Raw genomic sequence first — 26320 nt, forward strand, 5'->3', positions numbered from 1 at the left:
TAGTCCAGAGTGCTTTCTCTGATGACCTTTAGTTTACTGTCATAAGCCCTGTTTGACCCACGGGATGACAGCAACCTGGGAAGGAAGCCCAAAGGAGTGAGTATACATCAGAGGTCAAAAGCAGGGCCAGGAGGCTGCACAGAGTGGCAGCAGGTATGCTCAGCAATGCTGAGCTGCACAGTTGCTGGGTGGCTGCACTGACAGACTGTCAAAAAATAAAGTGACTGAAATGCCATTGACAGCCTGAAGCCCCATCACTGCACTCTAACTTAGAGACTGGACACACACACAGTGCGACCATACAGCACCTTTGCACTCTGAAACCAGTGGTCACAGAGAAGGAGACATGGGGGAAGCAGCACAGAAATACTCTTGTACTAAAGGCTGCTCACCATAAGCATTTGCTGTGCACTGTATAATTAGCCTGAACATGTGGAGCTTGGTGAAACCTTCTACATGCCAGGCATGGCAGGGTGGAGGAGGTTCAGAGACAGGAGCAGAGTCACCTGAACACATAAAAGCAGCAGGAAATGGTGAGATGACACGCTGGAATGAGGTTCAGCATCTCTGTCTTTGAGGTGAAATCCCTGTACCTTTGGAGGGGAGGTATCTTTTCCTACCAGGCAACCTAAATCCTGCACAGATCCTCATCACAATAGCTCTCGGTTTTACCCCCTGCAACTACCCTCTGTGATTTCTTTTGGAGCCAGTTGTGCTTTGTGTTGGTATCATGTGCCTAGGCACATTATTAGAAAATAGTTGGTGTTATTTAAAATATGAAAGTTCGTTAGGTTTACTCCAAACAGCCCAGATAATAAAGGCAAGTGACATTTGCTGCAAATTCCAAAGAGACAAAGACGCATCTCTGTTTTTCTGGTAACAGAAAACCCTGAAAGAAACATTAACGGTTCCTTTAATCATGATTACAGAAGATTTCATTCTCTCTTCATTAAATGAATGAACACATCTGTAGCTTATCCTCAAACCCCCTCAGCTAAATTAAAGTTGCTCTATATTGGAGTTCAAGCCAGACTGAACGAAGCTTGCATTTCCATTCATTGCTGCTACAGTATAGGCCTAATGCCCAAGGCTGCTTCTCTTGGCACAGGAATTGGATCTGCATAAAAGGTTATAAACTAGCCCAGGTTCAGCTCATCTAAAGAGCAGCAAAACATGAGAGCAGCAAAATATGAGACAGATAGCCCCACCTTGCACCCCAAACTCTGTCCTGAGGGAAATATACAATAACCTAAGAGATCCTTCCCAGCTTTTACTTCAGTGACTTTGGAAGAGGAATGTTCTACTGAGTCATGAAGAAGCTACTCCATTTCTAAAGGAACCAACTTCTGTGTTGATTCACACCCTGCCTGTGTTTTCAGGGGATACAAGTCAGCACAGACTCTGCCCCATTGCCTATGCAGTGCCACAGGCGCTCTGCAGGATACTGCAGAGATGAAGGCAGTGAACTGAAGGTGGCAAACATAGCTGCTAGAGCCAGCAGTGATCTCTGAGTATGAGCTAGAGGGAGAGTGAAAGCAGGGCCCACCTCCCTGCCACAGAAGGGTGTATGCCTTCCTGCAGCATGGTAGCAAGTTGTCTGCTCCTTCGTTCCTTCTACCTCCTTCTTCTTCCAGGGTGGATCATGGAAAGGCATACATGACCCACAAGGTCAGCAAAGGGGAAGAGAGGGTAAGGGAGACTGACTCCCTTATTGTCTAATCCCCCCCAGCTATTTATTTACGAAACTAGCCTGATTGTTGATTCATTTGATTGGTAAAGCTTGTGGAACTCATTCTGTTATTATTCATTGTTATTAATGTTCACAGCTCAGCCTCTCTCTTTCCAATATGTTCCACGGAGGAAATCGAAGGCTGAAGCCAATCGTTACAGTAAATGAATGACGGAGCCGCTCGAGGATAGGAGTAAGCCTGCTGCACTAGGACTGTTGCAGGTTATTGCGGGTAGGTTAATCTTCACACATAAGGACTGCAAAAAGAGGGGCTATTCCAAGCAGCTTCACCTGTTGGCTTCCTCAGCCAACTTGTCAGTGAGCATCACTCTAACAAAGCTGTCTGTGCACAGCACCAGTGACCGGGCCAGGTTTTGGTCTCCATGCAGAAATAGCTCTGAGCTCAGCAGCAGCATGGCCCCTGCTGGATGGGTCAGATACAAAGAAGAGTCAGGCATTACAGGCAGCTTGGCACAGGCTTATAGACAGCACATCTCCATGTGACTGCACATATCGGAAAAAGGCAGAGCTGGTCATCCTCTTAAAGTGTCTTTTCTGCACTCCTTTGCAAGTGCTTAGTCCTTATAAAAGGTATAGGGAGTGACTCTTTCCCCCGAGCACACCAGTATGGCATAGAAGATGGTAGATAGCAGCTCAGGGGTCCACCACCAGAACATGCTGGATAGGTGGGGAACAGTATGCTACTTGTTTCAGTGCTTTCTTTCTCCTTCACTCTGCAAGCCATCTCCACCTTTCCACAGCCTCTTTGCTACAAGAGGTTTTCCAATTCATGCACCATATATAAACTCCCCAGGCCAGACAGGTAGCATTCCTGACTCTCCAGTAGCCAAGATGCTTCTAAATTCTCAATTGGGTTCCTACATCAGCTTTCTAGAACAATATATTTTATTCATGCTATATCTTAGGAATCTACAGTGCCATCACACACCATTTTCTGCCTATTATTCATCTCAAATAGAGAATTCTGCAAAGCAAGAAGAAATAAAACATAGCTTAATACAACTTTACTAAAATGGAATTTGCCAAAGACTCATAGAAAAATGGATTTAATTAGGACTGCTAATGGGGAATAGTTTGTTCCTGTGATTTAAAGCAGAAGTTAGATAGCATCTATAAATTCAACGTTTTAAATTATATATAGGGAGTTATTTCTCACTTCTACCTTAATTATAAAAATCCATCTTTATGGATCCCAATTTTGAGGCAAATAAAACAAAAGCAGTAAAAAAATTGATATTTAATAAAATCTGTAAGATGCCACAAAAGAAGCAAAAGACAGTGTTGGTGAAACAGACTCACCATAGCAAATAATAGTTGTAGGCAAGCCTCTTTGTGTTACTTATGGACAGCATTACAACATTAATTTTTTTATTTGGGAAAAGATGTGCAAAATAAGAAGGTGTGGTCTCTCATACAGAATGAAATTTGGTATGGCTTTTATGTGTAAAGTGAATGTCCTTCATTTCATTTTGCAATTAAGCAGAATATTAGGTTTGGAGACTCTAATTGGCCTAACGTGCTCTATCTAATAATCCTCTATTCTGGGAATAGCTGCTACCCCTTCTTACTTTGATTACTGTCAGAATCTCTGAATTGCCTGAAAACTGTTTCTCCAAATAAAAAGGCTAATAGACCTTGTTAGAACCACTCCTCTTGAGCCTCCTCCATAGCCTCTTTGATTTTATTTAAAACTAACAAATGCCACTTTTGTGAAATTCTTCCTCTTAGCTGGCTCTGACCAGATGACCTAAGTAAATGAGTCCTGGCATCATAAAGCACTGATTAATTTCGTAACAAATAGCCCAGACAACTGACTAGCAAGCTAGACCTGGCTGCTCTCACTGCTGCAGCTTCTGTGCCCACTGTAATGTATTTTAATATTGCACCTCAGATCAGAATGGAATCAATGAGTGAAGTTCAAATGTGGCACATTTCCTATTTCCCTGACAGCTTATTTCATGGATCACAGGGACCAAAGTACAGCTGCTTATTCAACAGAGGAAAGAATGAATCAATTTTCATTCTTTAATACACTATGTGACCTATTCTCTGATGCTCTATCCTTTACAATGGCTCTAGTCTTTTTAAGGCCTTCAATTTTGTCAGATAGAGAAAATTTAAAATAATGACAAAATGCCCTGCCCTAGGACTGCTTCCAACTGACTAACTGCTCTGCTGGTAATAAGTCCAAATGAAAGATATTATGTCATTCAGTTTGAATTAAACAGACGAACTATAGTCCTACATCATTAAAAATGAACCAGTCTCCTGGAAGATTTCTACGCTCTTGTTCTGAGTTCCCCAAAAAAGGTGCTGGATTCCTCAGAGATTCTGATTCTTACCTGCTCCAGTAATTTCTCCTACTTCTAAACATAAAGGAATAATATGACAAAATGGCAGCCACAGCAGCAGCACCTGGCTGAAAGAGCAGGCACTTTGCTGGGGAAATGTTGTGCCCATCTTCTCCCTTCATAGTTGCACAGAGAGCTCTAGCCATGTACTGTCCATCAGGAGTGCAGGGTGCAGGAGTGCAGCCACAGAACAAGGCTGAAGCGCCAACACTGTCCTGCGCCTTCCATCTGCCCAGAGCACCCACTTTGCTTGCCTCACACACAGTCCACACACAGCTGGGAGCAGCCCAGGACAGGGGTGCTCGGGCTCTGCAGGCAGTCCAGATCATGTTCCCTCTGAACCCTGCACCCTGGAAGCAAAGCTGTGGGGCGGTGCAGAAGCAAGATGCAGAAATGCAGGGTTTCTCCTCACCAGTGGTCCCAGAGAAAAAGCTACACTGAACAGGGACAAGAAAGTTCTGTTGCTCTGTTAACCCCATCAGACTCCTTGAAGTCAGCAGATAATATTAGCATTTCTTTAAACACTGCCTACTCTGGGCAGAATTAATTCACTGAGATGCATCATTTTGCAATTTCAGTGTGAAGATTTTTTTTTTAATTTAGAAATATCCCTAGGTATTGTGGTTTTAATTATTATCTGTGTGCTTTGTGTTTGTCTTGCTTTATTATTTATCCCCAGTTCACAAGTGATATTCATATTGTTCTTGGCACTGATGACTTGGTTTCAGCCTGGGCTTTCTCATGATAAAAATCTTTCAAAGAAGGAAAGTCAGATTCTGCAAAGAGGCAAGCACAGAAGTGAGTGCTATAGTCACCCTGGGCAACTATGGGCACCATGCCCTGGAGATGCTGGCACTCCCAGAGCCAAGGCAATAGAGCTCATTTCAACTGTGCTGAAGGCAGTGCACATGGGCCTGGCACCAAGACAGAGAGGTAAAACTGATGTGCCAACTAACTGATGAACTAGACAGCCCTATGTGAATTTTTATCTGAAAAGCAGTTTGGAAGGGAATCAGTCAGACTTCCACAGACACATAGGCCTTCCTCTCTCAAACTCCCTAATAAGTCCTCCTTCTACCTCATAGTATTTTATGACTGAGACAAAGGTGAAATCCCATGAGGCTTGTCCAGCCTTAAGACATGATAGCAATAAATCAGGCCTTATCAGAATATTTTGTAGATGAAGGTGACATCTCATGGCAATTTCTTTATTTGCTTTTTTCTCTACATAATTATAGTTCAATTTCAGGGCCTCCAGGGCATGTGGATTTAACAAACAACAGTACTTGAGAGCACATGGTCAGACAAATTACTTACTTCAATTCATAAGACGTATCTTGGAATCTCTTGGGTCACTAAACTTGCAACACATGCTGTAATCCAGATTTATGTTTAACTAGTTAGAGAGCTATAGCAGAGGTTGCTGGTTTGATTTGTTTGCCCCCCAGACATTCATTTTCCCTGTCTGTTTTTCTGCCGTTTGAGAAAGAAGTACGGACATGTGGCACTGTTCAGAACACCCCATTAGCAGTGGCTGTTCCACTAGCTGCTTTGGTCTGAAAGCACATGGGACACCCACTTTATGGCAGTTGGTGGCTTAACTGTGAGCTCTACAGTATTCACCACCTCTCCTTCTGAGAGCCCTTCTGAGGCTGCCGTTTAGCTTTTTAGGTGGAAAGCAATTGGAAGAGCTGAGAAGAGCAAGTGCCTTGACTCAGTTATAACCCTATTTCTTTTCTTCTCCTCCAATTATCCTGCTTTAATGCAGAGAACTGTTCTAGTTGTTCAATAATGGAGCAGTTTTGAATGTTAATCAATTCTCCTTTTCATCATTAAGCTGCCCTTGAACCCAAAAGTCCCCTCGCCTCAGGAGACACAAGGTTGCAAACCTGGTAGTATGGCCCTCATTTATTTTCTCTAAGTAAGTTCCACAAAAATATAGCTCTACACCACAGAGGGCAGTGCACGGTACCCTCTTTGCCCTTCTTTGCACATGGGGAACTGAGGTGAACTGAGCCTCAGTGAGAATATTACTGTAGAAGGTTTTTGTCCTGGCACTCCTCTGTGGTCAGGACATAACAGGAGCCTTACAACTGGCGTGAAATGGTCTCCCCTTCTAACCACAGACAAGTTCTCTGACTTCCCTCTTTACCAGTCTGCAGACTTGAGGCCACCTTTATCTTCTCCATATAAGAAGGTTGACTTTTCCTTCCCAGTTTTACCAGACTTATTCCTTTTACCTCCCAACCCTCTCCCAAGATCAGTTGCCTCTGGACTGTCTGCTACCAGCACTCAGTTTGTTCTGACACCAACCTAGTGCTTCTACTAATCTGCTGCTCCTATATAAAAATATATTTGAACTTCTTGTTGATCAAATTTTGGCAGAGGAGTCTGGAGGACAGTGATGATTGATGAAAGCTGAGTAGCCAGCAGCTACTGTACAGTCAGCTACTGAACAGTGAATTTTGATGAACTTCACCTGGTTAGCTTTGGGTGCATGAACAAGAACTATATATGCAACACTGGGCACACACATATGGGCTAATGTTCTGCATGCCTGCCACCAGCACCAATTTGTTTCCCAGCTATCAGAGAGGGCAGGTAAACTGTCCACTATGCTCTGTCAAGTAATGTTCAGAATGAGGTTGTAGTGAGATCTTTTCCCTTCAAATAAAATACAAATTAACAGTCAGCAGCATTTGAAAAATGGTCCTAATCCCTGTCTGCATGGGGAGTTTGTTCCCAGTGCAATGTGCCATATTATGACAACGATATACTCTTCAAGTGAATGAAAACTAATGAATAACTTGAAAACTAATGAATAACTAACTCCCTGACAGTCTTGCTATTACCAAGTGCTTAGGAGTTCGGTAAAACTGACAGAGCAAGATGAATATGGCACTAATATGAGATGTTACTTTGCATGACTGGTCAGGGGAATCCAGATTTAATGGACATTACAGATGGGTTAATTCTAAAGGCTGAATTTGATTCTGAGCTGTAGTTGCTGTCTGAGCAGGCAGAGCCAATCTTGCCACTTGTGAAGGCTTAATCACTTGGACAACCAAATCACGGGTTCTAGTCTCATTTGTGAAGGGAGCATTGGGAGCCTGGTTCTGGGAACAAAGTATGTGAATTTGCCTGTTGTCTCTACATCTTTGAGAGCAGACAGAACACTCAGCCCTCTTAATAGGGGCCCAGAAAGACTCAAGGAGAGGCCTCACCTACAAATTCAGTAAGAGGGAGGGAATGTCACTAGCAGGAGGGATCACTGGAGCACAGTGAAGATGCATTAGCCCCTGTTTTCAAAACACAAGAGCCACAAGATGCAAATGAAATTATTAGATATCAGGCTGAAAGAGAAAGGGCAGTATGACTCCAGAATTGAATGCGGCTGGACCTTGGACCCTGTAGAGTCTAGATGCACTAATGGGTTTCGAGAGACTTCAGAGACACTCCTGGGACATAGCCTCCAAGTGCTTGTTCACAGTGATTGTCAGACACAACTACTGCTCCAGGAGAACCATGAGCAGAATCTCTAAGGACCCTAGGAGAACAATCATATCATCCATGCGCTGTCTGCTACACACTTTTCATAAGTATCTGCCAGTGGCTACAACCAAAGAAAGGCCCCTGGACTAACTAGCCTTTCATCATCCACTGCATTTTTTCTCAGATTGGCTCCATGGTGGAGCTGAAGGCCTTTCAGTAGTGTCACTGGTAGCCCCCAGCCTCATTCCCCAGCCTCAGCATTCCCCAGCCTCAGCAAAGGACAACTACATGGAGGGGATCTGGTTATCTCTATCCATCCTCAGTGTAAAACAAACTGTAGTGCTGCAGGATCTCCCCTAAGCCTGCAGCACAAGACAGGCTGGTGTCACCAAGGAAAGCTCGCAGCAGCAGGAAAGATCACACATTCCTTGAGACACGACATGGCTGCATCTTTTTTTCACTCCCAGGTACCTCTTTCCCCTCAGTTTAAATGTAATTAGTGACAGATCTTTTCTGTTCTCTGGAGATAATGCAGCAGGTTTCAGCCGGACCTCTTTCCAGCAACAGAGGTTTCAGATGATGATAAGCACAAACTGTGGTCACAGTGATGTCAGGACAGTTTCTGAGTCTCTTACCCAAGGTACAGCCCTGGAGGAGCCAGTTCCTGTAATTACAAATTTGAGCCATATCAGACAAAAACTAATCAGCTTGCTGGATGCCAGCAAATTAAATATTAATCCAATTATTGTGAACACAAAAATGCTCATCTTCAGATATTTTTTGGCACAAGTGTCACAATCAGAGTGGAACTGAGGCTTTATTCATTTTCCATTATCAACTTAAATAAAAACACTCAGAAAAATGGGCAATGATGTGCAGAAGCCACTCTGTAGAGAATTAGAGTGTAAGTTTAGGCAGCTAATCACTCCTAGAATATGCTTCTGATCAAGATAATTCTGACTGACTTGTTTCCCTGTTTTGTTAAATCAGCTCAGATAGTCTCTTAGCTTTGCCTAATGGAGATGAGGCTCCCAGAGTCAGCACCTTTAAACAACAACAAGCTGTCTGGGAGGCATGGAGGTTTACCCTGTGAACAAGCAGGAGGATGAATAGAAGGCCTCTATAATGGGGAAAGCGAAGCAGCAAAAGGGAGGGACACAGTAGAAGCAACGTTGGGAGGTGGGCAGAGAGTGCCAGGCAGGAGCGGGAACAGATGTGAGGAATGGAAGCTAGAGGACAGACACTGCTAAGCAAAAGCAATGGCAGTAGCAGAACCACAGAAGTAGAGAGGCATGAGTGCAAAGACACACAGAAGAACAGAGGAAGAACTAACTACTACTACACAAAGAGAGGTGGGAGAGAGGTGCTGGAGGAAGACCAGTCTTAGAGCCAGCCTCTCCCAGCAGTTTAGGCCTTCACGGTCCTCAGGTGGGAAGAGTTTCCTAAGCCACCCGTGTAGTAGCCCTTGTGCATGCAACTCACAGTCCACCCTGTGGCCACCACTGCTGGTTGCTCATGGCCTTTCCTTGTGGCCTCCCCTATTGCTCTGCTATAACCATTGCACTGACCACTTTCCTGGCTAAGTCCCAACAGGGGCTAGGTGAGCAGTACTAAGAGGGATGGACAGCAGTGCAGCTGAGAATGAACACCGGCACAGCAATAAGAGGATCTTTCTTCAAAATAACTATTTTCTTTGGACTAAGGACGAAATGTAATATTCTACAACCCTTTCTCTGGCTTGCCCAGGCCCTATCTTCCTAGTGGGTGCCAATCCACCACCTTTAACTTCCAGTTTCAACAAGGGCCAGATTTTGCAACCTGCAGACAGCAAGCACAGGTCACAGTAGCAAGCAGGAACCCTGAACCCTGATTAAGCATGAGATAGGTGCACAGAACATGGTCCATGTGCCGGAGAATGGAGAAACAGAACACATTTAGCTGCAATCTGGATAATTCTGCACATTCAAATAGTAACATTTCATTTCAGTATCAAATAGAATCCTGCATTATCCAGAAAGCACAGAACTTCCTGGAGCTCCTCAGAAGACCTTGGATCCCAACCCTCACCGACTATTGCTTCACCAATACGTTAAGGCAACGTCTGAATATTATATTTACTTTATCCACAAAAAATGAAGTCCTCTTTACAGTTCTACTGGATCATCCTTATGTTCTCAGTCACTGATTTACATAGGCTTTCTGCCTGGAACTAGGGCAAGAATTATTTTTATAACAACATGCATAGATATTCTCTTTTCTGCTTAATTATTAACCTTGTTGTAGTAAATAAAGGATGTTTATGAATTCCATCAATCTCAACAAACCTTTTGCATGTAAAACACTGAGATATTTGTAATGAGGAAACAGCATTAACTTTTGCTTTATTTAAAAGAATGATAAATATAGTTCTGTGGATGCTCTTGTGCAGTTTCTTAAATTAAAATGCCTGCCAGCAATTATGCCTGACTTACTAGGTGCTTCATTATAACAATGTAAAAGACAGGAATGGACTGGAATAAATTGGGACTTTAAAGAGCTCATACGCCCTTCAGCAACACATAGGTTTTCAGAGATGGTAGAAGCTCTATTAGTTAACACAGTGTTCAGGATTCTGTTTTAACACTATGATGTCTCTCCATGTCACAAAATGTGCATCAGTTGAACTCTTCAGCCATGTCTCTGAACTGTTTCTCACAGGATCTACTCAGAGCAGTGGTAAAGAGCTGCTTTGGAGGGAAATCAGAAATTCCATATTTATTTCTACTAACATGTTTTACGTTCAGTATTTCTTTAGTCATGCTGATGAACCTTTTCATGTATTCTGTGCAATGCTATTTGTTGTCCTTAAGCTCCTCATGAGCCAGAATGCAGAGGGGAAATGCCAGTCACTGAATTATTCACTGTAGCCCCAAAGACTGGTCTCACCATTGAAAATGCATCTTTCTAGACAGACAAAAACTACAGAAGTAGCTGTTCTTGAGGGCTACACATCCCATGACACTTCTTCCAGCTATTTATACATCATATTGCTAAGCAGGCATTGATGGAGTCTCTTTCTCTGACCCTAACAAACATTTGTTTCCCTGAAACAGATACTGGAGAATGTTCTCTTCTGTTGTCCAAATAATAAACAATTTTTCCCCCTTGATTTAAGAAAGTCATGATCCTTTGGTCCTCAGCTGGGCTACTCAGGATTCTAGGGGTTCAGCAATGGCAACTGATATAGAAGCCCATAAATTATTTCAGCAAAGCAGCATAAACATCTAGTGCTGTTGTCTATATAAAATGAAAATGACCACATTCTTATTCTGGGAGAAACTGTGGTATTAGAAAGCCTAGGTTTGACAAGAGAAGCTAAAAGCTACTCTCTTCAGATTCCAATAGAACTACGCAATATTAATTATTTATCAAGATGTTTTCTTAAAGTAGTGTCTTTGTGCCTTTAATTTTCAATTCCCTTAATGCTATGAGAATCTCTGCTGGCAACTCATCAATTATTAATAAAGTTAAAACAATATTTGTTTTCCCCTGAATGCATTTTTGAATGCTGTCCTCATATCTAGTTAGATTTTTCTGAAACTTTAATGAGGGTCTCTGATTTCCTCCAGACTCATAGCTGAGACTCAGACTTGGCTGGGCCTTTGATTTGCCATTGGAGCATGCACAACACTGCATCTTTCATGCTGTTACTCTCACTGGGGCTAGTAGAGTGATCAAGCTAAATAGCTGTGAAGAGGAAGGAGAAACAACAGCATGTCTGTATCAAAAAGTTCAGCTGGTGAGTTCAGAGGTGTCTCTTGTTCTAGTGACCGTTTTGCATTTTCTTATTCCAGTAGCTGAGCCAAGGCTCAGTATAGAGAGTCTGTGCTTTTCTCAGTTTGGAATACCTTTTTTCCCAACAAATTAGAAAACAGTGCAGCTTCTTTAATCAAGAGAGAGTCATTGCATAAAATTCTTAAAACCATGATATTTCAGGTATACTTTGCTGAATTGAAATGACAATCTCAGACTGTCTCTGTGGAATCTCCCTGTCTCTGTCAGGGAGCATATAAAAAGTTAAAACCCCCAATACTGCTTCTTGCTTTTCTAGGCCTTAATTATAAATACATTTTCAGAAGGAAGAGTCAATTTTAGCCTAATATTCTGTGAGATCTCATAATTTCAATAGTCTTCACTAGATGTGGATTGGTAATTGGGGCTGTGGAATCGATTTTTCTCCTACTTAAAACATCCAAATGAGTATGAAATGTGTTGCATTTGTTCCATGCACGTCTGCAATTCTGCACTTTGCTTGGAGTGGGATGATCATTCTGATGTATTTTTTATAACAGAGCAACGTTTCCTCAGACTTTGATGTTCCACGTATGGAGCTATTATAAGTATTTGCCATTGAGATGCATGATCCGTGGCTAACCTCCAAAGCTTTGATGCATGCAATAATTATTACTATTGATGTCATTGCACCATATTTAAAATGAACATCTCTTTGTAAGGCTACAGCTAACAAAAGGAGGAGGCAACCAGTCCATACCAAGGCTAGAGATTTCCTGTTAGTAAAGATAAACCCTCTGAAGTGCTGTAAGATGAAATCCTATAACCTTCATTGAGGCATTGACTATGATGAATGCAATGGCCCAGTGAGTAACAAAGTGATGGCTCTTCCTTCCGCGATATAGCTTATAACCCTAACCTAGCAACAAGGAAGAAGGAAGAAATACGAAGCTCCTCTTGCCCCTGATTTCCAGCAGAGCTCACGGGACAACGTTGTCTCTGTTTATAATCTTAACTTCAACACATTTTGCATTTAAATCAAGTCAGGTATCCATAGATATTAACAACGATTAAGACATTAATTAATTTCCAACACAGGAACTAAACTCTCATCAAAAAAAAACTTTACAATTTTGTTACTGTTAGACTCCTAAAATTGGCCAGTTTTAGCAGTCTAAGCCTGAAAAGCAGAAGTGCATCCATCCCTTCAAAGTCTTGTTATCCTCAGCGTCTCCTACGCAATCTTACAATAGAAGTGCAGGTCTGCTCAGACGTATGGGAATATTCCTTATCCTGAGACATATAACAACCAGTAAGTGTCTACCAGCTAACTAATTGGCCCCTGCATCGTGTACACTGAGACACTGAACAGATGTGCTGTACCTGAGATTTCACAGTGCTGAGCACACAGACAGACCCAGACTCCCAGCCCAGTAAAGAACACAAACACCTTTTCCTAGTTTCAGCTGAATTACAAGATAAGGAAAACCAAAAATGCACAGTTGCCGTGGTCTTATTTTCTGCAGTAGCCTGAAAGTATGTTTATCATTAGAATGTATCTAGAGCTCTTTTGCTCTTGCAGAGGAGACAACATAAAGCTAACACATTTAACAGGCTGCAGGAAAACATCAAGCTTCACATGGCTGTAATCTAGATTGCGGAAGGTGAGTCACTGTTGGGTGAACATAAGCAAGGCAGCAAGAGAGCCAGACTATCTGCTCCCTCGTCATTGTCAAAGAGAAGCACAGCCTCAGCCAGTTCTGCTCTTTGGGAGCTCTCTGTGCTTGCACCAACCATGAGTTTGGCCCAAATGTGGGTTCACCTTCTAAAACCAGCAACAAATCTTGAACATGGAATACAAAACAGTTGGGAGCTGCACAGCTTAAATCACCTGATACTTTATTTGTTATGTTAAAGCAAACTTGCCCCACCACTCCCCCCAGAACAAACCAAGGAATCACACTTGAAGCAAGGGCACTGTGAGGTTTAGCCCCTATCCACAGGCCCACACTCCAGTAGCCTAGGTAATATTACAGAGCTGAAAATGTGTGAAAATGTGCAAATGTGTGGGCCTGTATTAAGACTTGGTAAAACGCACTTTATCGGTCTCTGATTACACTAAAGCAGATTGCATTAATAGATTTACTAACTGTTTAATTAGGCAACCATTTCTGGAAAGTCAAATTTAGTAACAACTCTGAACAGCTAACGTTTTGATTGCACACAAATGTTAATGGTTAATAAGTTCTTCAAGCTTGTGTATTGGAATAATTCTGGTGTGCGAAGACTCATTTTTGTATCAAGAAATAATATTTGCCTTAACCATGTTTGTGTAATGCTGTGTCTACAGGAAAACTTATTAGAAAATAATAACAGATAGAAAATAGACCAAGGTCTTCAGCCTAAATCGTCACATGTGTCTGAATGCACTGCAGTCTCTCCACCTGGCGGTATAGAGGATATAGGACAAGATCAGTTTGACCCAGAAAAGTGGATGGTTTGAGCTGCTAAGTTCACCCTTTCCTAAGGAAATATGGCTTGCAGTGTAGTCTGGTTTAAAACACAGCCAGCTGACACCAAGCTAAAGTTGTTAAACCAGCATGCCCCTACAAAGATAGACATGCAACCAGCAAAACTCAGTGGCTCTCGCATGCCAAGCCAAGTGCCAGGGAGACAGCCTGTCTGGACAGGATGTGCTCTTCTGCCTCAGTGCAATGAGAAAACTTTCAAGAACTTCCAAAGGAAATGTTAATTATGGGTTGCCTTTACCTTGCTTAAACTCCAACGCTTGGTCTGAAATGGAAAATCTGAGTAGAAATGTCATTGATTTTATTACATACAGTCGGTGTTTTCCATGGCAGGATCAAAAGAGAGAACACAGACTGATTAGCTGAAAAAAAAAGAGAACAAAAGCAGAAGGCCAGCAAGGGCACAGGAAAGGATCAGGAGTCAAGAACAACTTAGAGAAGAGGCTTTTCAGAGCCATGAGCCAACTACACACAGCAAAGACATTCACTGTTCACCAGCTGGACGGTCTCATGTTGCCTCCCTATCTCACTCAGGTGTTATGGTTGGCCTTTACCACCCCTGCCTCTTAGTAGGTGCACATGGTTCCCCTGCCCTCAAGATCCCGAACTGCTCGGCAGGCTGCAGATACCTCTCTTTCCTGGGCCCCAGTGACTTAGGAAGCTGCCAGTAATTCAGGAGCTAAATTACTGTGATAGAAATAAGCTACAAAAGTTGTTTCCAAAGACACTAGGTGTAAATAGTTGTATGGAAGAAAGGGTGAATCCATGCAGAGAAGTGGAATAGTGGGCCAGAGCTCTGTGCAGGTCCTGGCTGAGGAAAACCTCTTCTCTATCAGACAAGAGATTTCTTTGTTAGCTAGGCAGGGCTTTGGATAGCTCCTGCAGACCCCAGTGGATAGTTATGGTTCTCCAAATATCCATCACCACCTTCTCAACAACTACTGAGATGCTCAGTATACATGTCCTTCCTTACTTTTACTTTACTAAACCAGAAGGGTTAGAAGTGTCATGTTAGTCCTGCTGTGCTGTGTTATCATTTCATCTCAGTGGCACTACCCAGGAAGAGACAGGTGTGACTCATTTATGTATATGCACTGTGCAATGACCATGCCTGACACATTAATTGCACAGAAGACAGACATGACAAGGGCTTGCTTTCTAGCTCACTTTCTCTCCTTTCTAGTGTATGGGGTTCTCCAGCAAAATTATTATTAAACTCCCCAGTTAGAGCTTCCAGACAGTACATGCTGCTCTGTTGATCCAACACTGAACAAAGGAACAGGTCTGCCCCACTCCCCAGCAAAACTCAACTACCTGTCTTACTGGTATGCAGAGCCAAACCAGACCACAAAAAAAGTGAGCGCAAGCAGCCGAGTTGACAGCTGGTGCAAATCATACTAGCACCACTCTTGTCTGTGGGGCTGTGCTAATTTAGACCACTGTAGAGCTAGCCAGCTACAATGAAAAGGCCCTGGCAGTGTTCATGTATTCTTATTTGATTTCCAAAACAAAAGAAATTAACTAAAAGCAGCATATTGATCTTTTGCAGATAACAATACACCTAAAATACTTCAGCAGGACAAGACAAAAAGTTCCCAGATGTCTTTATCACTAGCCAGGGTATTCCATTTGATTTTCTTAGCAGAGATTATTGGTTAAACTTTGAGAAATTGCATTGAGAAAGAATCTAGGCTTCTCAAAAGAGACACAGTTAATCTAGAACTGTATCAACCATTTCATTCTGCAATAAAGCAATACAGATCAGAAAGCACTAAAAAAGAAGCTAAGCAAAGGCAGAATCTCTCTGAAATGATAATTTCAAACCCCAAATCTGGTAAGACTGACTGTTCTCTATTCACAAATGCTATGATTATAGTAGGTATTCTACCATCAGAAAACACAACCATGTTACAAAAGCTGTCCTTGTACTTGGGGCTACTTCCATGTCCGACATTTGCATTTCAGCTTGATATCTGCAAACTCTAATCAAAGCTTTTAAAAGAGATGAATTCAAGCATCAGATTAAGTTCAGTATGCAGGTAATTATTAATCAAGTCTGGCCTGCCTACACTTGCATTCTGGACCAGGCCAAGAGACTATGAGAACTGCACATAAATATGACACACTCACCTGAACAAATCTGAAAAAAAAAAATCTGGGTATTTAAACATTCAAGTGGCAAAGTAGCACAGCACAGTCTTGCTGGAATGTAGATTACCAGCTGCCCTTCATGCTTTGAGTTATTTAAAATAAGATAGAAGCATTGACGGGGGACACTTTTCATAAAAATGTGTTTGAGAATTTGAATAGCATGTAACAGAGCTCTGTGGTCTAATGCTGGTAACACATCAAACCTAGGTATACGTGTCTAGGGTTACATACATTTCCAAATTAACATTTCCAAACCGATGCTTCATCCACAGTGCTTTGAATTGAAAGAATTAAAAAGCACAACCAGCACAGGCTCCCACTTACCACATCTCCTTGTGCTCAGTCCTTGTGCATGTATCATCAGTTCCTGGATGGAGGGAAGGATAGGTGAGCAGCATTGGCTCAGGACACTACCTGTGTGCCCAATGACAATCTGAACACAGTATGTCTTCTGGAGGGGGCTCTACTAAGCCCACATTGTCAAGGATCGAGAATTATGGTGACAGGAAAGGAATTACCATATTTCCACACAAAAAGAGTCTACTGATTAACCTGCTACTGAGCTCAGGGCTCTTTCCTGTCATAAAAGGTGCTGTCCCTGTTCAGGAATCACAAAATGATGAAAAAATCGCAGGAAATTAATGTCAATATAGTTTTGATGGCTACTTTTATCTGGAAATTTTGCCCAAACTCATTTTTCAATGTGAAAACAAAAGTACACACAGGACTTTATCACCTGAAAGTTGCTGCCTTGGATCTCATTCTACCTCAAAAGAAATACTATTTAAACATATGATACTACATTTTTTAAGCAGCAGTGTCAGCCTTGGCTTTTTAACTCACTATTTAACCTTGACCTGCCAAAGGAATTGAAAGAATGAGGCTTGCTCAGCATCTGTGGCACTCTCCCACTTAAGAGTTGTCCATGTTTTAGCATGCAAAGCACACAGCAGTAGGAACAAATGAACAATCCTGGCTGAGAGAGAAGCAGTTGAAATGTCTATAATGAAAATTCAATGTTTAAAATGCTTTTAAGTTGTTTTCATCTTTTCAGGCTTACACTAGAAACCATCATTATTATTATTACCAAGCATTTGATTTAAATTTGATTATAGAAACTGAGAATAATGGTGATACTGTGTTACCTTCCCTAAGGTGGGCAGCAAAGGCAGAAAGTTGCTTATTTAACTAATGAGGCTGCAGATGGGATGCAGGCATCCTCCTTGCTTCTGAAGTATACAGTGGGATGCTAGAAAGTATCTAGGTGTCCCTCAATTAAACAAAGGCCAGAATAGAGTAGAGCAGATTTTCAGCTGTTTGCTGCTATCCTGGTCAATCTACCAACAATACAATAGAAGAGCTTCTAGTATTTGCCATGAGAGCTTCCAATGCTGCATCATTTTTGTAACCCTTAACAAGCTACTGGGTAGTTTTCCCTCTTTTCTGACTTCAGTTTTAGAGAAAACGAAATTTGTTCTGAACAATTCAACAAGATTTTGGCAGAATAATCTTTCCACAAGAACATCATAATTCCTTATCTCTTGTCAGCCTTCAGAGATGGTGGAAAATCTATGGGGTAGTGATTCTACATCCTAGTCAGCAACAATTACAGTCAGTGCTTTTAGGAAAAAAAAAAAGGAAAGAAAAAATGGTGCAGGATGAAATGCCATGCATGGGAAACTGTAACTATATTTCTTACTACCTTAGGCTGCTCATTTTTTCTGTGGAATTGCTATTGCACATGACTGTCTCCTGGCACAGTCAGATCATGGTCTTCTATAGCCAAATGCTATACACACCGACAGTACAAAAATGCCTTTACCACTGGAAGTTTATATTCCACTGTGTATATTTCTTCAAAATATTACAACAGAAAACAGCAGCTGATGCCTGCATAGCACACAGACAGCGCTTGGCAGTAAAACAGCAGTCAATGTTTCATCACTTTACTGCCTATGTACATTTTGGTGCTTGTGGAATTGTCCCCACACAACATCTCCAGATACAGTTCTCCTCATTTTTCCTAAATCAGTGAGGCAGGAAAGCTTCTTGGGACTAGGTTTACAACAGTTCCCTTGCTTGCCCTCCTTCCACAAGTTTCCCAAGCAGCTACAGAAAGAAACATAAGCATCTTTTTCCTCTACATAGCCGTCTCTCCGTTCCTGTCTATTATCTTCACAGCCAACTAGATTGAAGAGAGACATGTTCTGGGTAACTTCAGGAGTAAGAAGAAGTCCCAACTTTTTGCAATAAGATGCCAGAGTTGCTCATCATTTGGATACACAGAGGAAATACCCGTACAGCATATAAATCACCTGTCATCATCCTCCCCAGAAAACTCACTATAATAATAGGCTAATCATTGCAATATCCACTGGTATTACTCCTGCTAACATTAATCCCGATCAGTTCATCTGATATTAATGTGGATGTCACAAATTCTTCCACATGGTATTCCAGGCTTGTTGTGTGCTTAAGCCCATCATGCTTTCTGCTTTGAGGAAGAAGGCTGTTCATTTCTTACTTGCAGATATAGTAAGGCACCCAAGTCCCAAGACTCATTTACTAAGCTGATTCTTTCCTATGGTCTCTCAATGTTTTTCTCTTAGTGAAAAGCATTTCATACCCTGTCATTGTGCAAACTCTTTGGTTTAGTGAACTCGTATTTTCATTTTGTTATTTTGTTTGCCTTCCACACCTGGCATGTCATCAGTGCTTAACAGCAACCTGTCCACAACTCTGGAGTTATAAAATCCATCTGATAAACACGATCAATCTTTTAAATAGAGAGGAAAATACAGCAAAGAGCAAGCAAAAATGTCATGTCAGAGAACAAGGAAAGACACAAGGCTTTGCTAATAGACTACTGGTTAATTAGCTTCTACAAGAAAAAAAAAATCATTAGATGGCTCTGAACATCTCATCTCCTAAGGTGAGAACTATTTATTAGATAATTCTATTGGGTTTCTGTGGAGAGAAGAACAGAAAGCAAATATTGAATCAAAAAAAAAAAAAAAAAAAAAAAAAAAAGAAAGAAAGAAAGAAAGAAAACACCATCAAGAACCAAAGAAACCACTGTGATTATTTAACCTCCTACCACAATCAGCTACAGCTGTTTCTTTGGTACACTTCTCACCCTGCTATCATCCACAATACAGAGAACAGCTCCCCACAGCAGGGAGATTCCAGAGTAGCTGCAGATGCAATAAAACTCCCAAGTAAAAAGTGTACTGAAATAGTTTGATATTGACTTACACCAGCTGCCAAATCTCTTCTGTTTTATGGAGTAGCTTCAGCTCTTCACCGTACCTCCCTCCCAACATTACTGACAAGCTCTGGTGAAGGATGAGCTCTGTCTTGTGCCAGAATGACATTGTCAGGCCCAATTATAATACAAAGAACATCATTAATCTGTGCATACAAGAGGAAAATAGGATTCCTCCATATAAACCTCAGGGGAACTCCCTCATATTACCACACCATCCTACCCTGCCAGCTTACCAGGCCCTCATGCTATTGCTGGAAAGAAAGGCCTCCCTAAAATCTCTGGAAAACATACCTATGTTAAGAATGGCTGTCTCAGAGACACTTGGTGCAAAGGAGGCCACTGAGCAACAGCTATCAATGACAGATGAGAGAATCCCATCACTCAGATCACCCAGGACAATTTCAACTCTGCAAGGAAGTGCAAACCAGGTCCTTTTTCTTTTCATCCTTTTTGGTTTTAAAAAGATATCAAAACAAAACATTCTTGAAGAAAAAAAGTGTGAGCACAGAAAGGATAAAAGGGGTACAGTATTAAGTCAGCGGAATTACTGCTTTGCAGTTTATTGTGCCCCTTATTACTGTAAACTAGAAAGAATTCTGCATTTTGGTTAATGTCACTGTTGGAACATTAACTTTTCCATTCTTTGACTCTTTATTTTAACTGTACAACTGTAAAGTACCACACATTCAAATTTTCATAAATTTGTAATACAGAGAAATCAGCAGTTTAACAGAAAATCCAAAACAGAGCAGGCTGTTTGGGAAATGGGGACCTGCAGTTAAGAAAGTGTAAGGTGATATGCTGCAGTTTTGTTTATTAAAAACAAAATATAAGTGTTGACAATGCAGTAATTACAGAACAGTGCTCTCAAAGTGCAGACATGAGCTGTAGGGGCACCTCACTCTAAATAAAAGGGAATAAAGAACTAACAAGGAAAAAAGCACATAACATGATGGAATAACTGGGATTTTCAGCTGGGGTTTTCTACATGTTCCTTCTGTGCCTGTGCACTCTGCTGGACAACACAGTGAGGCCAGCTTGCAGGCAGGTCACTCAGGCTGTACAGTAACATTCATTTTCACGTCAGACAGCTTGTGGCAAGGTAGCAAAGCTGCTGGTGAGAGGCATATTCACCTACAGTAACAGGAACGGGGATAACTGTCTGCTCAACCCAGGCATCTTATCACAGAGCCAAGAGTTTTACTACCAATTTCTTCAATGCTCTTTTACATTTCACTAGCTCTGCCTTAGACATGGTTGGAATATAAAGTACAATGACATGTGAAGGAGCATCAGCTAACCCATGCTGCCCTCTTCAGGAGCTGCTGATAATTCATTGCCAGGGTGCAGCAATTTGGACTAGTTTTCGTAAACAGGCACATCAAGAATGTCACTTCAGCAAAAAATAAAAATGTTCTTTCTTCAGAAGATATACAAGACAGAACATCATAAGAGCATCTACCTGAATTACTGCTTAACGACAAACTTCTGCAATCACTTCCCCTGCAGTGTGCAAAGTCCAGCAGCTCATGCAGTCTGAGAAGTGCATGTGGCACAGGGAGGAAAACACTCCTCCTCTAGCTGTAGCAGCGTGGTGGGTGGAGCAAAGCTACTTGTTTTGATTTTCTCTTTGAGCCAGGCAGAAGTTTTTAGGTACTGGTCCAAGTGGTGCAAGATGCAGTCAGTGCATCTCCAAAGGAAAGGGTCTCTCTAAGGTACTAAAAGTTCTGCTATTTGGTCCAGGCTCAAAGGAACAAGAATCAGCTTTTCTTCAGGAAAAAAAGTGCATCTCCTGCACAGGACAATGAAAAGCAGGGCAACAGAAGTAATACTTACACCCATTGTCTGTAACCGGGGAAAAGGAGGGAAGGAGATGAAGGGTAACAGAAACAATACTCCTTTCTTCATATTCTGATACACTGGATGTGGCGCATATGGGGATTTACTGATGACATGCCATCATACCCAGATCATGGTGAGCTCACAGTGTCTGCTTGATCGCAGTCACAGATTTGACAAACTGGAGGGTCCTACTTCCACAGAGGACTTTACAGCCCAGGAAGTAATGCATCCAGTGACAGAACAAGCCAGCCTGCCCCCACTCAGTGACAGGAATACATTGTCTGAGACCCAGAAGATTGACATCTCATGCACAAGAGTGGAAGAATGCCAGGAGCAAATGTGTGTGCTTCTTCAGGGCTTGTCCAGCCATAAATTCCTGAAGGGGGTGGAGAAGGGGTGAGCATTGAAAAACAGTCACAATAGAGACATAACAGTCAAAACGCAAATGTGATTAAATCACATGAAGTAGGAACAAGGGAAGATTTTATCATTACACCACGATGGAAGAAAACCAGGAAAAACTTCACTTAGAAAATTTCAAGTATTTCCACTGGTTGTATCTCATTAAAGAGCTAAGAATTCAACACAATGAGTCTGTGTTTGAAAGACGCCAATTTACCAGGGAAGTTCATGATCTAGTATGAAATGAAAACTGCTGAACTTTTTTCAGTGCCCATATCACTGTCTTGGAGAAAGGCTTTTAGATTCTTCCCACAGTGCAAGAGGACATGCTAAATCCATCACAGCCAAAGTAGATATCTGGAGGTAAGCTAAGGCACATTCCAGAGATAGCACATGTATAGTCCAGTGATGTTCGCATCTTTTACTCCCATCTTTTATCCAGGAATATCTTTGCATTTTGCTCTTATTTATCATTAAAGTTTACTCTCAATTCAGCCCACAGAGGCTGATGACCAGCATTTCATTATTTTTCATTCCAGAGGAGGACTATTCATGTTAAATGCATTCATCCCTAAAAGAGATGTAAGATGAAGTCTCCAGGAACCCAGATGTTATTTTAACTTCTTTTCCAATATCTAATTTGCCTTTTATTTATTTAGGGAGAGATTTCAGCAGGAACCTTACTGTTGAGACACCATAACTTGTTTACAGTGCTGCTCCTGAAGGCAGCCAGGAGCTAGGGGAGTCAGGCAAGCAGTAACATTACAGATTAAAGAAGTAATTACAATAGAGAATACAATATTAAATAAAAGCGAAGGCACCAAGGACAAGGAGGAAAAGGAAACATAAATTGGGAACAATACAATTATCTGCTGGTGCTTATGATAATCACAGTATGGGGACTACAGCGTGCTCTTACGCAAGTATTTCTTATCCAGACATAACCTCATTTCAGAGCAGTACTCTACATAGGCACATGCTGTAATCATGTTGGTGTCTGCTAAATGGGCTGGCATGTCATCTTTCCAAAGGTTAGCAGCCAGGCCTGCACTGGCTGGCTGGTTTCTGGACACCTGCTGTTCAGCAGGAGGACTCATCTTGCAGCAGGAGCAGCATGGGGCTGATAACTGCCAGCAATAAACACATGAAGTTCAGTTCTCCTCAGGGAGAGGTGTGGCACTGCCCAGGCTTCAGAGGAACGGAGCATTGGGCTTCAAGTCCTCCCTAGAGAGAATGGTCTCGATCTCCAACAATTTCCACACCTATCCTCAGGCATCACCTTATGTTCACTGCCACAGCACAGATACGGCACGCTGTATCTTACGTGACAGCATCAGATGCTTTTCCTTAACAGGACTCTTACTGTAATGGTCAGAAAAAGCATACAAGGCAGCCTAAAAACTGACAGCAACATCCAGCCCCTTCCACTCCTAAGAAATGTTTCCTGTGCATTTAGCAGCAGCCCTCCTTCAGGCTGGCAAGGATGAGCTGGCAGTGGTTTATGCCCAAATCTGTTCTGTTGCAAACGTGTATCATGCACCCCTGAGGAAGTCTCTTCACCTTCTTTTTCAACAGTGGTGCTGGATGATAATGACTTTCCTCTTTTTATAGAAAGTAATACACTTGTGACTAGAGATGCTCTGAGTCTGCCTGATAGGGACAGAGGGACTGAACAAAATCTTGCAGCCAGATGTTCCCCTTCTCACACATTCACTGAAATTCCCTGTACTGAGAACTAGCCCAAATCTCTGCGCATAGCACCACTCTCTGCCCATCAGACATCCTGTCCGCAACATTCAGTTGGTGGCACAACAAAACTGCATTCTCCTTAAGTGCATGGGCTTCTAAATGAGCATTAAGAAGATACATCCCTGTCCTGGACACAAAGCAGTAGCTAATTATTCTCTCTGCTATTAGTTTCCTTGGGTCTCACTCACTGATTATTTAATGGGAAGTAGATTATGCAATAATTGAATGTTGGAACCAGCAGATCCCTTCCACAGCAGGGAATATACATTATTTACCCATAAAAAATATTCCAAGGGTTATTACCATGTAAACTGTGATTAATTAAATTCACAGAAATTGTTTCTGAGGCATGTAAATGGGAAGATTCCTGCTGAGGCAAAGATGGATAACTGGCTCCTTCCTGACAGCAACACAGCCATGGAGCACAAGGAAGCACTGAACTTAACCGCATGATTCTTGTGCGGCACAGCAAGGAACGCAGCATACAAAGGAATGGAAACAGTGGAGATTAAACTCAGTGTCCCATTAACAAATTCAAATTTTCCATCTAGAAAGTCCACACCATCTGGGTTCCTCAGTACTAGTAGGTTGTTCAGCCCTTGCATAGGCAGTAAGAATACTCATCAAAAAGCAGGTAAAGTCAGACCAGCATCTGCAGCACAGAAACTGATGCAGATTAGGAACTTTTTTAAGTCTGAGTGGGGTGGGTCTTCAGTATTTTAATATTTGGGGGCTTTTCATTTTTAATTTTGGTACTTCAATATTCATAAATGGATTTTTCTTCCTCAATTTTATGCTGGTACTTTTTGAGCTCATGGAAACTTTTAGTATCTACCACATGTGGGTGCAAGGAGTTCCACAGCTCAACTATGCAGTGCGCTTAAATACTTCCCTTTTCTTTTTGCTTTGATAGGTGTAACATCATGTCCCCCCACCTCTAGCTCCTGTATAAGTAAAGGTAGTGAACAATAATTCCTTTCTCATCCTCGCTATTCCACAGGATTTTATATAAATATTATATTCCTTTCAATCATCTCTCTTTGAACCCAAGTTTTCCCCCTAAAAAAGTCATTCCAGATCTTTAATCATCTTTGGCTAACCTTATCTAGATCAGCACTTTGCTTTCTGAAATGGGCAAACAGCACTGTGTATGTTGTTCACAGTGCACATGCACCACAAATTTATGCAAGGACATAAAAACGTGACCCACTCTGTTCTCTGTTCCTTCTCTAATAATTCCTTACATGGTATTTTCTGTTTTGATTTCAATGGAGTGCTAAGCCAGCATTTCCACAGAAGTATGTACTACAATACCAGGTCTCATTCATGACTTAATAACCACCACAGTACCCATCACTGTACCTGTAAAACTAGGATTGTTTCTCCTTCTGTACATCATTTCATATTTATATGCACTGAATTACATCTGATCAGTCACTCACTACGCAGAAGGCTTTCCACAGCTCTCATCAGTCAAACCTTATTGTCAGCAAGCACATTATCATTGTTCACCCTCTTTTCCAGATCATGTATGAGTATGTTGAATAGCTGAAGCACAGATCTCCACAGGATTCCACTGTGAAAACTGACCATTTACTCTTACACTTTTTGTTTCAGTTGCTTGTCCATCTACTGACCTGCCCGCTTATCTCATAGCTGCTTGCTTTCTTAAGGAGTCTCTGATAAGAGACTCACTGAATTATTTTTGGAACTTCAAGAAAACTGTGTAAGATTTTCTATCCCACGTTTGTTGCCTCTTTCAGAGAACTCCAAGAAATTTATGAGACATGCCTTTTTCTCCAAAAGTTATGGTAAGTCTTCAGTATATCACATCTACCCACGTGCTACTGACTTCATTCATTCCTAAAAAAAGCAGATACTGGATTCCTTCCCACCTTATGCTCTTCTCCAGATCTGCTCCAGTTAGGCTACAATGATTGTGAAGCACAGGAAGTTTTCCCAAGTGTTAACAATGACATATCTTAGGACTGTAAAGCAAATTTTTCCAATGAAATCCGGCCTGAAGCTGTGCTGAGCCACACAGGACAGCTTCCCCACTCCTTTCTGCTAGAAGATGTATCAGAAAGGTCCAGTGGAGTGTTACTAAGATGATTAAGTGACTGGAGCATCTCTCATATGAGGAAAGGCTGACAGAACTGAGACTGTTGAGACTGGAGGAGAGAAGGCTCCAGGGGAATCCTACCAATGCATTTAAATATCTGAAGGGAGGTTATACAGAGGATGGGGCCAGACTCCCCTCTGTGGTGCCCAGTAACAGAATGAGAGGCAACAAGCACAATCTGAAACATAGGAAGGTCTGTCTCAACATGAGGAAAAACTATGAAGGATGACTGAGCACTAGAACAGGTTACCTAGAGAGCGTGTGGAGTCTCCTTCCTTGGAGATATTCAAAAGCCATCTGGACACAATCCTGGTCAACATGCCCAAGGTGACCCTGCTTGAGCAGGACGTTGGACCAGATGATCTCCAGAGGTCCCTTCCAACCTCAACCGTTCTGTGATTCTGTGAAAGGTCACAAATGAGAAGGGGACAATGAGAAGGGGAGCTCTCCCATCACATTTGCATGCTAGTGCTCCTTTTCTAACACAGTAAAGCTTCCTGGCTCTGAGGTGTCAAATCTGCAACTCTCCTTACTGGCAATGGGCTGTCCACATGTGGCCACTCATACAGCTCTTAATATCTTCTGCCAGAGTACCTCCTCAAAAACAGCTTTAAAACAAGGGGTTTGGTTCCACACTCAGAATAGCAGTACAGGTGCAACAGACAGCAGACTGAAATAGTTGATGTAACTTGCAATCCATTTGTCACACTTTTTTTTTTTTTTTAATTTCGTAGAGTGAAAAAGATGGAAGAGTACAGGATTCATCACTTTAAATGCTATATAATGACAAACCAGCTACTGAATTTAACAACTGAAATATACTTCGCAGACAGTAATTGATATTGTTAAAGTGTAATGTAGTTTTTGGATTATCGAAAGAAGAATCTATCGATT

The 26320-nt window shown here is 41.8% G+C and overlaps 1 protein-coding gene across 2 annotated transcripts in view; it reads right to left on the reverse strand.

Annotated features, from left to right (window-relative positions):
* Positions 1 to 26320, reverse strand: part of LOC134147353 (uncharacterized) — a 160167-nt gene that overhangs the window by 119219 nt on the left and 14628 nt on the right. The window contains exon 1 of one of the 2 annotated variants that reach the window (XR_009959995.1): positions 25677 to 25820. The exons of the other annotated variant lie outside the window; for it this stretch is intronic. The gene's annotated coding sequence lies outside the window, so the exon portion shown is untranslated. Of the gene's footprint in view, positions 1 to 25676; positions 25821 to 26320 lie in introns of those variants that run through there. 2 annotated transcript variants of the gene reach the window in all.

Source organism: Rhea pennata, chromosome 15, assembly GCF_028389875.1.
Source record: "Rhea pennata isolate bPtePen1 chromosome 15, bPtePen1.pri, whole genome shotgun sequence".
Classification (NCBI taxonomy): Eukaryota; Metazoa; Chordata; class Aves; order Rheiformes; family Rheidae; genus Rhea; species Rhea pennata.